A 13,834-nucleotide genomic window follows, 5' to 3' on the forward strand; every position below is an offset into this window, starting at 1 on the left:
ACCGAAACCAATAATCCTTCGTCAGTTTACCGCAGATCTCTTCAAACTGGGCTTTCATCATTTTAAGCAATAGTTTGGATTGGTGGTATAATTATTTTTTAAATAAATATTTTATTTTAGAATAGTTTTAGATTTATAGAAAAATTGGGAAGCTAGTACAGAGAGTTTCCAATTTCCCTAATCCTTAGTTTATCCTATTATTTTTTAATAAGTTTTATTGAGATATAATTCACATACCATATCATTCACCTATTTAAAGTACACAATCCAACGGCTTTTAGTATATTCAAAGAGTTGTGCAGCTATCATCACAGTCAATTTTAGAACATTTTGATTTTCTGCCCCCCCAAAACTTATATCTACTAGTAATCACTCCCAATTTTCCTCCCACCCTAGGCAACACTAGTCTACCTTCTGCCTCTATACATTTGCCTATACTGGACACTTCACATGCTTGGAATCATCCAGTATGTCGTCCTTTGTGACTGGCATTTTTCACTGAGCACTATGTTTTCTGAGTTCATTCATCTTTTACCAAGTATTGGTGTTCACTTCTTTTTATTGCTGAATAATATTCCATTGTATAGATATGCCAGATTTTTAAAAATCCATTTATTAATTAATGGACATTCAGGTCACTCATTTTTTTGGCTATTTATGGATAATGCTGCTATGAACAGGTGTGTGCTAGTTTTGGATGGGCATATGTTTTCATTTATCTTTGGTATATACCTGTAAGTGGGATTGTTAGGTTTATGTTTTGTATTTTGAGGAACTCCCAGACTGTTTTCCAAAGTGGTCACACTCTTTACATTTTCACCAGCAGTGTACAAGGGATTATTATCTGTATTCTTTTGATTATAGGGTGTGAACTGGGAGCTCATTGTGGTTTTTATTTGCATTTCCCTTATGACCAATGACATTGAGCATCTTTTCCTGTGCTTTGTTGACCACATGTATATCTTCTTTGGAGAAATGTCTATTCAGATCCTTTGCTTATTTTTAAGTTGAGTTATTTGTCTTTTATTATTGAATGGTAAGAGTTCTTAATATATTCGAGATACAAGTCTCTTATCAGATATATGATTTGCAAAAATCTTCTCCCATTTTCACTTTCTTGATGGTGTCCTTGGAAGCACAAAAACTTTAATGTGGATAATATCTAATTTATCTTTTTGTTATTGTTGTTACTTGTGCTGGGAACATCATCCTTTAACTGAGATCCTGAACATTAATCTGATTTCACAACACCTTCACTGGCAGTTGAATCATTTAAAAACAAAACAAAACTTGTTATTTTAATAAAATTGGTATCTCATTAGGTAGAAAAGGATAGAAAAGCTGGGGTATAAGTTGAGGGGTATACCAAGTACAGGTGCTCCATCATAGCTACATTTATATCAGATGAAGAGAGAACATGTGTGCAAGGTACCCTAAATGTCTATTGCAGTCTAACCCTTGCACTACTGAGATATGCTCTACTGACAACCAACACTTTAAGATGGGGGCTGCACACAATCTCTTAAAAAGACAAATTTACAATGGGGAGGGTTGGTGAAACAAGCCATAGGTCCTGTTCCTACACCTGTTCCCAAGACCATAACTTATATTCTTCATCTTCCTCCACAACCCATTTATTATTTTCTTACCCTTGGCCATTATTTCATCCTCTCTGGATTCTCTGCCTGGTGGAATCACCTACACCTTCATCTCTGGGGGTACTGAGGCTTTGATGGTCTTACTCCATTAGGCCATAGTTACTGCATTCATTTATTATTATCCACTGGGAATGGAAACACTAAGGGATTTTCCAATGAGTCCTTCAAGTTGTAAGCTCTTTCCTGACCCATAAAGTAGCAGCAACCTTGTAATCACAGTCAGCTATTGCAAGCCCATAGAATAACTCCTTTCTCTGCCTGTTGACTCAAGAACATGAGAAGTCCTAAGTGAGCAGACATTAATTGTTCTGGGTTCAGTGAAATATTATTATGTGTCTGGTGAATGCATTCCCTTCTCTTTGGGAACCAGGACATCTAATCTACAGTTGCAGGGTTGGGAAACATAAAGTCTGCAAGTGGGCTCATGAAAGTGATGCTGAGAGGACCCCATTGCTTGGTTTCTGGACCTGTGTAGTGCATTGTGAGGAGCAGGTACTCGCTGTATAGCATGCATTTGTTGAATGCATATATCACATATGGAAGGACTCTGCAGCAACCCTGTGGGATGATGTCTCTAAGCTGGCACCTAACTGAACCTTTCCACAGACTGATAAGGCTGATGTTCCGGGAAATGTGGTATACAGAGAACTAGTGTATCCCATGGCCATATGCCCATGGTCACATACCCTCTTGCTGTGGAATGGTTTCTTTGGTTTGTGGCAGTGTTTCACAGAATCTCATGTTGGTAAAGTACATTCTCTAAAGCCCTTAGAGAGCAGTGCTGTCCAAAGTACTGCAGGCAGAGACTCATCAAGAAAAAAAGAGAAATGACCCAAATAAATAAAATCAGAAATGAGAGATGAGAAGTAACAACTGACACTACAAAAAATACAAACGATTATAAGAGACTACTGTGAACAATTATGTGTCAACAAACTAGAAAACCTAGAAGAAATGGATATATTCCTAGAAATATACACTCTTCTAAAATCAAGCCAGGAAGAAATAGGAAATCTGAATAGACCAATTATAAGTAATGAAATTGAATCGGTAATCAAAAAACGACCAAAAGATAAAAGTCCAGGAACAGATGAATTCACAGGTAAATTCTACCATTTAAAGAAGTGTTAATACCTATTCTCCTCAAACTAATTCCAAAAAACAGAAAAAGAAGGAAAGCTTCCAAATACATTCCATGAGGCCAGCATTACCCTGATATCAAAATCAGACAGACACCACAAAAAAAGAAAACTTCAGGCCAATATCCCTGATAAACATAGATGCAAAAATCCTCAACAAAATATTAGCAAACTGCATACAACAATACATTAAAAAGATAATTCACCATGATCAAGTGGGATTTACTCCTGGGATGAAAAGATGGTTCAATGTTTGCAAATCAATTGATATAATACACCACATCAACAAAATGAGGATACAAATCATATGATCATCTCAATAGATGCAGGAAAAGCATTTGATGAGACTCAACATCCATTCATGATAAAACCTCTCAGCAAAGTGGGGCTAGAGGGGACATATAAAAAACCCACAGTGAACACCATACTCTGTGGTGAAAAACTGAGAGCTTTCCCTCTAAGGTCAGGAACAAGACAAGGATGTCCACTCTTGGCACTTTTATTCAACATTGTACTAGAAGTCCCAGCCACAGTATTCAGAAAAGAAAAAGAAATCAGAGGCATCCATATTGGCAAAGAAAAAATTAAACTGTCATCATTTGCAGACAATATGATATTATACATAAAAAATCCTAAAGCCTCCACCAAAAAACTACTAGAAGTAATAAACAAATTCAGTAAAGTGGCAGGATACAAAATTAGAAATTTGTAGCATTTCTGTACACTAATTACAAGGTAGGAGAAAGAGAAATTAAGAAAACAACACCATTTACAATTGCACCAAAAGGAATAAAACACCTAGGAATAAACTAAAGCAAAGAAGTGAAAGGCCTGTAATTCGAAACCATAAAACCCTGATGAAAGAAATTGAAGATGACACAGAGAAATGGAAAGATATTCCCATGCTCTTGGATTGAAAGAATTAATATTGTTAAAATATCCACATCACCCAAAGCAATCTGCATATTCAATACAATCCCTATCAAAATATCAACAACATTGTTCACAAAACTAGAACAAATAATACTCGGATTGGTATGGAACCACAGTAGCTCCCAAATAGCCAAAGCAATCCTGAGAAAAAACAAAGCTGGAGGTATCACATACCGGATTTCAAGATATACTACAAAGCTATTGTAATCAAACAGCATGGTACTGGCATAAAAATAGACACACAGATCAATAGAACAGAATAGAAACTCTAGAAATAAACCCACGATTATATGATCAATTAATCTTTGATAAAAGAGGCGAGAACATACCATGGGAGAAAATCTTTTCAATAAATGGTGCTGAGAAAACTGGACAGCTACACGTAAAAGAGTGAAACTGGACCACTTTCTTTTACCATACACAAAAATAAACTCAAAGTGGATTAAAGACCCAAATGGGAGACCTGAAACCATAAAAAGCCTACAAGAGGACACAGGCAGTAATTTCTTTGACATCATCCATGGCAACATTTTTCTGGATCTGCAAGGGAAACAAAAGCAAAAATAAACTATTAGGACCACATCAAAATAAAAATCTTTGGCACAGCAAAGGAAACCATGAACAAAACAAAAAGACAACCTATTGAATGGGAGAAGATACCTGCAAATGATATATCTGATAAAGGGTTAATAGCCAAAATATATAAAGAACTTACACAACTCAACACCAAAAAAACCCCTAATCAGATTAAAAAATGGGCAGAGGACCTGATAGACATTTTCCCAAAGAATACATATAGGTGACCAACAGATACTTGAGATGATGCTCAACATCACTGATCATCAGGGAAATGTATATCAAAACCATAATGAAATATCACTTCAGAAGGGCTAAAATCAAACTGACAAGAAATAACAAGTGTTGGTGAGAATGTGGAGAAAAAGTCACTCTCGTGCCCTGCTGGTGGGCATGTAAATTGGTACAGGCACTGTGAAAAGCAGTATGGAGGTTTCTCAAAAACTTAAAAATAGAAATACCATAGGTCATAATAATTTCACTATTGGTTTGACCAAAGAAAATGAAAGCACTAATTCAAAAAATATAGGTGCCCCTACATTTATTGCAGCATTATTTACAATAGCTAAGATATGGAAGCAACCTAAATGTCCATCAATAGACAAATGGATAAGAAAAATGTGATATACATATACTAATGGGATATTATGCAGCCATAGAAAATTATGAGGTCTTGCCATTTGAGACAACATGGATGGACCTAGAGGGTATTATGCTAAGTGAAATGAGTCAGTCAGAGAAAGACAAATACTGAGTCCACTCAAAAGTAGAATCTAAAAAAACAAATGAACAAACAAAAAGCAGAATGAGACCGATAAATACAGAGAACAAACTGATGGTTGCCAGAGGGAGGAGGGTCAGGGAATAGGCAAAATGAGTAAGGGAAGTGGGAGGTATAAGGCTTCCAGTTATGGAATGAATAAGTTATGGGAATAAAAGGCACAACATAAGTAATGCAGTCAATGATATTGTAATAGTGCTGTATCAGGACAGATGGTAGCTACAGTCGTGGTGAGCAGAGCCTAATGTATAAACTTGTCAATCACTACTTTGTATACCTGAAACTAATGCAATATTGTGTATAAATTATATTCAAATAAAAAAATTAGCAAAGAAAAAAAGTACTGCAGGCAGGGAAGTCACATCCTTATCCAAAGTGCCAAAGACTAATGACTGCCCCTCCAGGACTGAACGGATCCAAAAGATTCAATTTATCCAGGAGGCTAAGTGGCCTTCCCAGGGCGTACTATACTGAGAACGCAGCTTTGGTCTCTGTTGCTTCCCAGTTCTGTATTCAGCAGTGGAAGCTATGGTGAGAGAGAACTTGTGATGTCCCCATGCATAACTTCCAACCTTGCCACCATGCTACTCTGTATGTGGGTGCATTGTGCAAGACTCGGCCAGCTAAGAAGAGTTACTCACTTGACCGGGTTATTGGGTGTTTCTTCTGCAGTGGGTGTTTTCTGGTGGCTATCAAAGCAAAACACAAAGCTCTACCTCTCTTTGCCTACTCCCAGAAATCTATCCACATATATCTTCCCCAGACCTCCTTGTCTCTAATTTTCCATTTTTGCTGCTTCTAGGACTTGATTAACCAGCCAAGACATTCACCCCTGCCCACTCCTCTACTGGGGTTGGAGACAATAATATAGAAGATAGAGGGATTCTCTGTATAGGGGAGCAGAGATTTGGGATGATGGTTGAAGAGAGGAAATGGCTGAAGAGAGATCAAGATAATTTTTTTAGGATAAGAGGAAATCAGAATGTGTCACTATACTGATGGAGATAATGCAATAGAAACAGAAAACTGTGATGTATTACACAGAGAAGAGAATTACTGGAGATGGATTCTAGTAGCCTTGAAATGCATTATAAATGGCAGTTTGTTATTTGAGGATAAATTACAATATATTTTAATCATTTCTATATAAATTTAATGCAATTGCACAATTAATTATTCAAAAAATATATTAAGCCTCTTCTAGGAGCTAAGAACATGCTATTTCTAGGGACATAGAGATAGATAAGAATTTCTTAAAGAACTTACAATCAGAAATGATTGCAGAAAAAGTAATTGCAATTCAATGTGACAAACGCTATAATAGAAGCATGGAATTAAGGATCTTCATTTTGATATACTATGCCCCAAACAGTCAAATAACTGCTTAGATATATAGTCTAACTAGTGTAAAAGAAACTACTTCTTTCAGGATTTAAAAATATCTCTTATCTTCTTTCTTGTACTTACAGGGGAGAATCAAAAGAGAAACTAATTCTTTTTAATTTGTCCTCTTTTTTTCCTCACTGCAAAATAGAGGTGACGTAAATGTAAATGTGGTTATAAAAAGTTACAATTATGAATAATTGGTACTGTCAGTTATGGATCCTGATAAACTGCTGGTATGTAGAATCATTACGATAATTGGCAAAGGAATGTTACAAAATCAGATACTGCTTCCCTAAAAGCTTATTAGGGGGAAATAGCATCAGAATAGAGAAAATAAAACTTATTTTATTTGGGCTTTACTGTCTTTCACTGAGCATGCATTATGCATAAAACTGCACAGTATCGTTCAATTTCTAGAAGGTTTACTTTGAGGTCAGTGCAATTCTAGAAAGAAAAATGTAAGTCCAGATATGGAAAACATCTTCACATTTTAAGACGTTGTTCTGTATTTCTCATATTAATACCACTCACGTGTAATGTCTTCTGAGGGGAACACAGATGATGGCCAAATGGAGCTGACTCTGGGCAACATACAACAGTGGCATTTGGGAGTAACTGGAGCTGATCGATTTTTAATTTCAAGATGTCAATGATCTCTTCTCTACAAAAGAGCTGCATGTTCGAAGCATGTCTCAGATAGGAACTTCCCAAAAGGAATCATGAGATTTGACATGAAAGTGTGTACCAAATCTGACGCTGGTCCTGGGAGATAGCAGACTCTGATGAAAGCCTTCTCTGTGAGCTTTCCTGCTGTCCTCAAGAAAGGGTCCGATGGGGACTCAGAGCAGTGCATAAAGAACCCTGCTTCACTGAAGGTCAGAGCTTGCCTTAAAAACTGCTCACAGTCAAAGTCTCCAAACTGGACAAAGAGGTACCTGTAGAACATCAGCGGGCGAGAATTAAAGTAGGATCCCGGCTCGCTCTTTGTGGGGTGGCTGTAGACTGGCTGTGTTCTCCCACAACCCTCTTCAAATAGCTGCTTTCTCTGGGATCTGCAATCATACCTTTCACACCTAGAGGTGGTAACAGCTCCCTGCAATTGCTAGCACCAGGGTTCTTCCCCATCTTTTGTTGGTTTCCCTAAACCCTGCCTACACTTTTATAAGTAGACCAATTATTAATCCTCTTCAATGACTCAGTTGAATTGTGCTGTTTTCTGCTGGGATCTGAGACCCATGCCCATTCCGCTTGTGTCAAAACTCGAAACAGATGATTCTCAGGGTGCCTGGGGGGAAAAGTGTGAAGGTTTATTTATAGTTCACCCTTACTCTGTTCTGGGCTGGCGCTCTAATATTCTTATGTATATGTCCAGTCTTTGTCTTTTTATTTTACTTTGGTGACATTTGTTCCACTTTGCTGCCTTACCCTTATATAAAAATTTAAAAATTGTTTTGATAATATTTCATTTTTAAGAGTTCTTTGTTGTTTTCTGTTCCTATTACATAACATATTGTTCTTGTTTTAATAGGAAGCATCTCTTATCTCTCTGGGGATATTAATTACAGTTTATTTTTTGCTTTGGTCTTTGTCTTTTGTGTCAGAGGCTATGCGCACTCAAAGGGCTGGTGATACTAGAAAGCAGATGAGAAACTGTGTAGGGAGGGGCTTGCAAACTGATGAGCTTCATTGTAGGTCAGTGGTTCTCTACCGGAGGTGATTTCTCACCCCCACCCTCTACTACTGACAGACATCTGGTCACGTCTGAAGACATTTTTGTATATGTGCTGCTGAAGTGAGCTCTGAAGACATTTTTGATTAGGTGAAGGATACTACTGGTATCTGGTGAGTAGAAGCCAAGGATGCTGCTAAATATCCTAAAATGCACAAGGACAACAGCCCCCACTCCTGCCCCTAACAAAGTGTTATCTGGTCCAAAATGTCAATAGTGCTTAAGTTAAGAAACCCTGGGCTTGGCCAGCCTGCTCTTTCATTGTGGACTCCATATATCAATAGCTAAAGGACGTTTCTCTAGTGTATGTGGTCAGTTTCTCCAGGGAAGAATTTTCCCCTACTGGCAGATATATACCTAGATGCTCATATTTAGAATGGGCAAAGGATGGGGGCTGGCAAGGCACTTGAGCTTTAATATGCAGACTTTTGCTTAAAATTCTGTTTTTACTCTTGCACTTCACCTCACCATTCCTTGTTAGTACCCTCTGGTTCAAATTTTCCAGAGGGATGGTCACCAGGCTGAGAGAGTTGGGGATGAAGATGTGATCTTTTTTACAGACTTTTTAACAATCTTATTATTACTACTACTCATCATTGCTTTTTAGGTGCTAGTGTCTCCACTTTCTGAGCTACACAGGGATCCTGCAAGTCAAATTGGCTTGTTTCTGGCCAGTATCACCTCTGCAGGCACTTAGATTTGACCTCCCTGTGTTCTGCTAAGTCATTTATCATTTCTCTATCTGATTTCCCTCCTAGTATAATGTGGTTTGGGGTTACAGATGTTTCCTAGATTCAAAGATGAAATTTAAGTTTCTGTTTCTCGTTCTCCATGTGAGAAGAAGGCGTTGGAAATGTATTTAAGAAGGAAGTAATCAGGACTTTTCTGCCAAATTGCAGAAAACTCTTATTCTCTCTATCTTTAGTTCTTCAAGTTCACAATTTAAGCATAATATGTGTGCTCTTTTGCAATATGCTGATAGAAGCTCTTTGAGCCTCTCTCTTTTGAGCCCTTGTTCCTCTGTCACAGCTGTACTATAGCTGTTCTTTTCTTATGCAAAGAGGGCAAAAGTATTGAATAAGTGCTTTGGAGGTCCAGAAGAGAAATGAATACTTTGGTAGAATGAAGGAGGGTTTAAAAGAGGTGAATATTTGGTTGAAATTTAAAGGCCAACTGCCTTTAGCTGTCAAAGAAGGGAAATAGAAGGGAAGGAGCAAGGTGGAGAGAGTTCTAGACAGAGCAAATACAACTAAAAAAGGGTGGAGATGTGAAAGAACTATTAAGGAGAAAAATAATGGCTGACTATTCTTGGTGCTTAACCAATAAACTCATCTAATTCTCACATTAATCCTGAGAAAGATACAGTGATTATTATCATGTTCCTAATTACACATATGAGGACACTGAGGCATAGAGAGGGTTAGCCCAAGGTCCCTTAGCTAAGGAGTGACAGAGCAGGGATTGAGACACAGGCAGTGTAGCCCTAGCCCCACAGAGAGTGATCTTTATGACCATACTAGACTGCGACTCTATGAGAAATGTCACTACCAAAGTTGATGAGTACTGGGTGATAAAACCAGTGAGAAAGTTGGGAGTCTGTTTAAAGTGTCTTGTATGACAGGCTGAGGAGTTTAGAATTTATCGCATCTCTAGAACCCACCAGGTAATAGATCCTAAGCAAGGTCAAATTAATGGTTTATCTCTCTTTTTAAAAATTTTAATTCCAGTATAGTTAACATACAGTATTAGTTTTGTACAATATAGTGATTCAACAATTCCATACATCACTTAGCACTCATCATGACAAGTGCACTCCTTAATCCCCATCATCTATTTCCCATCCCCCCAGCCACCTCCCCTCTGGTAACCATCAATTTATTCTCTGAGTTAGGAGTCTGTTCCTTGGTTTCTCTCTCTCTTTTTCCATTTTGCTCATTTGTTTTGTTTCTTAAATTCCACATATGAGTAAAATCATATGGTATTTGTCTTTCTCTGACTGGCTTATTTCACTTAGCATTATACTCTCTAGTTCCATCCACGTCATTGCAAATGGCAAGATTTCATTCTTTTTTATAGTTGAGTAATATTCCATCATACACATACCCCCCCCATCTTCTTTATCCATTCATTTATCAATGGACACTTGGGCTGCTTCTACAATTTGGCTATTGTAAATAATGCTGCTATAAACATAGGGGTGCATGTATGCCTTGAATTAGTAATTTTGTATGTTTTTGGATAAATACCCTGTAATGCAATTACTGGATTATAGGGTAGTTCTATTTTAACGTTTTGAGGAACTTCCAAACTGTTTTTCGGAGTGGCTGCACCAGTTTGCATTCCCACCAACAGTCATGAGGGTTTTTTTTTTCTTCATATCCTTACCAACACTTGTTGTTTCTTGTGTTTTTGATTTTAGCCATTCTAACAGGTGTGAGGTATCTCACTGAATTTTGATTTGCATTTCCCTGATGATGAGTGATGTTGAGTATCTTTTCATGTGTCTGTTGACCATCTGGATGTCTTCTTTGGAAAAGTGTCTGTTCATGTCTTCTGCCCATTTTTTAATTGGATTACTTGATTTTTGGGTTTTGAGTTGTATAAATTCTTTATATATTTTGGATATTAAACCTTTATTGGAGATGTCATTTGCAAATATCTCCTTCCATTCAGTGGGTTGCCTTTTAGTTTTGTTTATTGTTTCCTTTGCTGTGCAAAAGCTTTTTATTTTGATGTAGTTCCAATTGTTGATTTTTGCTTTTACTTCCCTTGCTTTGGGAGACATATCTAGAAAAACTTTACTAAGGTCAGTGTCAAAGACATTACTGCCTGTGCTTTCTTCTAGGATTTTTGTGGTTTCGGGTGTCACATTTAGGTCTTTAATCCACTTTGAGTTTATTTTTGTGTAGGGTGTAAGAAAGTGGTCCAGGGCGCCTGGGTGGTTCAGTTGGTTAAGCGACTGCCTTCAGCTCAGGTCATGATCCTGGAGTTCCAGGATAGAGTCCCACATTGGGCTCCCTGCTCAGCGGGGAGTCTGCTTCTCCCTCTGACCCTCCCCCCTCTCATGTGCTCTCTCTCTCTCATTCTCTCTCTCAAATAAATAAAATCTTAAAAAAAAAAAAAAAAGAAAGTGGTCCAGTTTCAGTCTTTTGTATGTTGCTGTCCAGTTTTCCCAACACCATTTATTGAAGAGACTGTCTTTTTCCCATTGGACATTCTTTTCTGCTTTGTCAAAGATTTGTTGACCATATAATCATGGGTTTATTTCTGGTTTTTCTATTCTGTTCCATTGATCTGTGTCTATTTTTGTACAGGTACCATACTGTTTTGATTACTATACCTCTTTAATATAACTTGAAGTCTGGAATTATGTGATACTTCCAGCTTTGCTTTTCATTTTCAAAATTAATAGTTTATCTCTTAAGTCCTCAGGATTAATAACTCCCATGCACCAAATGAAAAGTTCTCAATGTTTCTCTTTTCTGGAATCTCTCTTAAATCCTAGGGCTGAGAGTTGCCTCCAGAGCAGCTGGGTTGACCTAAACCATTTCTCTAACCTTATTGCTGCTCCAACTATCCCCCCACCCTGAGATGGTATGGCCCCTCCCAGGCAACTGCAGTACTGATGCTTTCTGGGCAATTGATCTTTCTGCAAATGGGTCCCTGACCACACATACCTCTGTTGATTGCTTCTGGAAGGATCAGAAGTCCAAGCAAAAATCTAGAGAAACATTTAGAGAAGGAGTGTTTATATGCTAATAAATTATTCCTTGGAATGTGGGGCAATTTCTCATTTTGTTACCAGAGACTAACAAGTAATGGGACAATTAAATAGTTAATGGATATGGATACATTAATGTAAGTATGTTATAGTTATAATGAATTATGATGTTAAAGTCTCTTTACATGAAAGTGCAGTATAGTCTTACATTGGTAGAAGATTTTGGGCCTATATGCTATTGGGCACTTGAAAAAAAAATGAGCAAGTATGATTAAGCAAAAAAAAAAATATATATATATATGATTAAGCACTTCCTAAATGCTGTGGAGATACAAAAAAGTGTCTGGTATAGTCCAAGATATCAGACAATATATAATCTAACCATGTGTCTTTTGAAATGGTTTTATATATATCTTTGTTTCTTATTCTTTTTCCCACATCTCAGTTATAAATTACTGAAATAAATGAGTCCTTCCAGACATGGACTCTTTTATCAGACATTCATACATATGTCTTACAAAACTTAGCACATGGCTAGCATCATAGCAGGAACTTAGTAATCATGGATTCCTTTTTTATTTGTAGTTTCTATATCCTTTAATGGTCTCTGAAGGAAGGTAGATTTTTTATTCATATTAATAATAGAACATATATATATTTATTAGTATTATTTATTTCTGTATATACATTGTATTAAGCTAGTTAATTATTTCCAAATTCATGTAAATGCAAATAATATAAAGGTTATCATACTAATTTTCTTCTGATTATAAAAGTAATACAGTATAGAACATGTCAAAAAGTAAAAAAATCAAAATCACCCACAATTCCCTTATTCAGAGATAAGAATTGTTAATATTGTAAAATATTTCCTCTCCAAATTTTTATCTATGGAAATACCTATACTGAGGAAATCATTAGAGGTGATGCAATTTATGTGTAAGGATGCTTATTATAACATTATTTATCATATTTAAACCTAAAAGCAACAATTGTTCAAAAGAGAGTAATGGTTAAACTTATTATCGATTATCATATCCATATCCATGTTCAAAAGAGAGTAATGGTTAAACTTATTATCGATTATCATTTTGTAGGCATTGTAAGTTATTGCAGCCATTATGCTTTTATAGCAGCTTTATTGTGATATATTTTACATACCATAAAATTCACTCAAAAAACACTCATTCACTGTTAAATGCAATGATTTTTAGTATATTCACAGTTTTGTAACCATTACCACAATCAATTTTAGAACATTTTTACCACCCTAAAAAGAAACCTGTATCTGTAGCAATCACTCCCCCAATCCTCTCTCTCCACTCAAATCCAGCCATAGGCAGCAACTAATCTAGTTCCTATTTCTATAGATTTGCTTATTCTGAACATTTCATATAAATGGAATAATACAATAAGTGGTTTTTATGTCTAACTTCTTTCACCGAGCAGGAAGTTTTCAAGGTTTATCCATGTTGTAGCAAGTATCTGTACTTCATTCCTTCTTATGGCTGAATAATTTTTCATTGCATGGATATATCACTTTTTGTTTATCCACTTATCAGCTGATAGACATTTTGATTATTTCCACTTTTTGACCATAATGAATAATTCTGCTACGAATATGAACATTCATATACAAGATTTTTGTGAGCATATGTTTTCAGTTCTCTTGGGTATACACCTAAGAGTGGAATTATTGGGCCATACAGTATATGTTTTTTTGTTGTTGTTGTTGTTGTTTATTCTTATGTTAATCCCCATACATTACATCATTACTTCTAGATGAAGTGTTCCATGATTCATTGTTTGTGCATAACACCCAGTGCTCCATGCAGAACGTGCCCTCCTCAATACCCACCACCAGGCCAACCCATCCTCCCACCCCCCTCCCCTCTAGAACCCCCAGCCTGT

The 13,834-nt window shown here is 36.7% G+C and overlaps 1 long non-coding RNA gene across 1 annotated transcript in view; it reads right to left on the reverse strand.

Moving 5' to 3' along the window:
• Positions 1-541: 541 nt before the first annotated feature.
• Positions 542-13,834, reverse strand: part of LOC115937285 (uncharacterized) — a 173,640-nt gene continuing 160,347 nt past the window's right edge. Inside the window, exons 5-6 of the long non-coding RNA XR_014144210.1 lie at positions 7,005-7,408; positions 542-4,270 (exon numbers count right to left, since the gene is read on the reverse strand). This is a non-coding gene — a long non-coding RNA (uncharacterized LOC115937285). The remainder of the gene's footprint in view (positions 4,271-7,004; positions 7,409-13,834) is intronic.

Source organism: Leptonychotes weddellii, chromosome 4 (assembly GCF_054177405.1).
Source record: "Leptonychotes weddellii isolate Sample4059 chromosome 4, ASM5417740v2, whole genome shotgun sequence".
NCBI classification, from domain to species: Eukaryota; Metazoa; Chordata; class Mammalia; order Carnivora; family Phocidae; genus Leptonychotes; species Leptonychotes weddellii.